Source organism: Macrobrachium nipponense, chromosome 14 (genome assembly GCF_015104395.2).
Source record: "Macrobrachium nipponense isolate FS-2020 chromosome 14, ASM1510439v2, whole genome shotgun sequence".
Taxonomy (NCBI): domain Eukaryota; kingdom Metazoa; phylum Arthropoda; class Malacostraca; order Decapoda; family Palaemonidae; genus Macrobrachium; species Macrobrachium nipponense.
In genome coordinates this window covers 81,148,089-81,149,322 of record NC_087207.1, presented here as the reverse complement: position 1 = coordinate 81,149,322, position 1,234 = coordinate 81,148,089, and the positions used below count along the sequence as shown (strand labels likewise).

The 1,234-nt window shown below is 30.8% G+C and overlaps 1 long non-coding RNA gene across 1 annotated transcript in view; it reads left to right on the top strand.

The window, feature by feature from the left end:
- LOC135226329 (uncharacterized) overlaps positions 1-792 on the top strand; it is a 7,148-nt gene extending 6,356 nt beyond the window's left edge. The window contains exons 2-3 of the long non-coding RNA XR_010317200.1: positions 296-463; positions 636-792. This is a non-coding gene — a long non-coding RNA (uncharacterized LOC135226329). The remainder of the gene's footprint in view (positions 1-295; positions 464-635) is intronic.
- The last annotated feature ends 442 nt before the right edge of the window (positions 793-1,234 follow it).

Below are 1,234 nucleotides of genomic sequence, written 5' to 3'. Positions count from 1 at the left end.
CATTCTAATGCATGATGTATCCATAAACTGTCCTGTCTAGTAAAATCCATAATTTTTTTTTATGTAATATCAGTTACTCTTCCTACCAGTTGTTAGTGTTTGGCCTTCTAATTGTCACCCACTGTGAAAATATTTTTTTTCCTGGCAGTTTCTGCAATAAACAATGCTTCACTTAAATAATATATATAGATTGGCATTTTTCTGTTTTCTCATCTAATTCATGCTTTCTATTCCCACCACACATGCTACTACAAAATTCTATTGTTAGAGTATTTCACCAAGGCTTAATTTTCAGGAACATCGGTGCTCCAGGCTATCCGCTTCATAGTTGCAGTTGATGGAAGATTCATCAACTCAGACTTGACTTCACTCGTGCTGCGATGGCCGTGGTTTTCGCAGCATTTGTCATATTTTTTATTTATTACCCATCAGAAGCTTCAATCACAATGGAATTTATGCAGAGGTAAGCTGTTGTAATAAGTTACTTGAGTTTTTTTTTTTTTTTATTTAAGAATATCAGGGAAGTAATTTATATTTAAATGTCCATGTACTGTAACTTTGTAATATGTGTGGTGGTCAGCAGTTGTTTTACAATATTTTTACCATTATGTTCATATATTTTGTCATTTTTACAGGTGTTTCTGAAAAATAAATGCAGAAAAAGGGACAAAAAATACCAGAACAAAGAAAAACGTGGCACACACCCATCGAAGAATATTAAAGTTCAATGAGCTTATGGAATAAGGAGTGAAAAAGCATTCACACTCTTCTGTATAAATAATTAATGTTAAATTTTGTGTTAAAAAGTTCTAAATCTGTTTTTCAAGAATAAAGCTTTTTGAAAGTTAATCTTCTCATTATTTTCTCCAATTGGATATATGACCTGCACAAGGAATTTTAGGTTACTATTTCAATTGTAACATAAAATGCAAAGAAATATATGTTACATGTATAGGATTTGTTACCAATTTTAGTTTTTTTTTATCTGTTTTGATATTGTATGAGATGTAATTATAATTTTTAAAAAAATAAATTTAAAAAACATGTATAAAAGACTATTGGTAAAATTTACAAATGTTTTATAAAATGTAGCCCCACAAGGAAGGTATGAAAAATGTTTTTAGGATTATTTTTTTCTTAAATTAGCCACTCCAAAGTTTGGCGGGTGGGGTTGTGTAGCGCAGTGATATACAGGGTGGGGCAAATCAAATGCCCGAGTTTTGATCGGCTATTA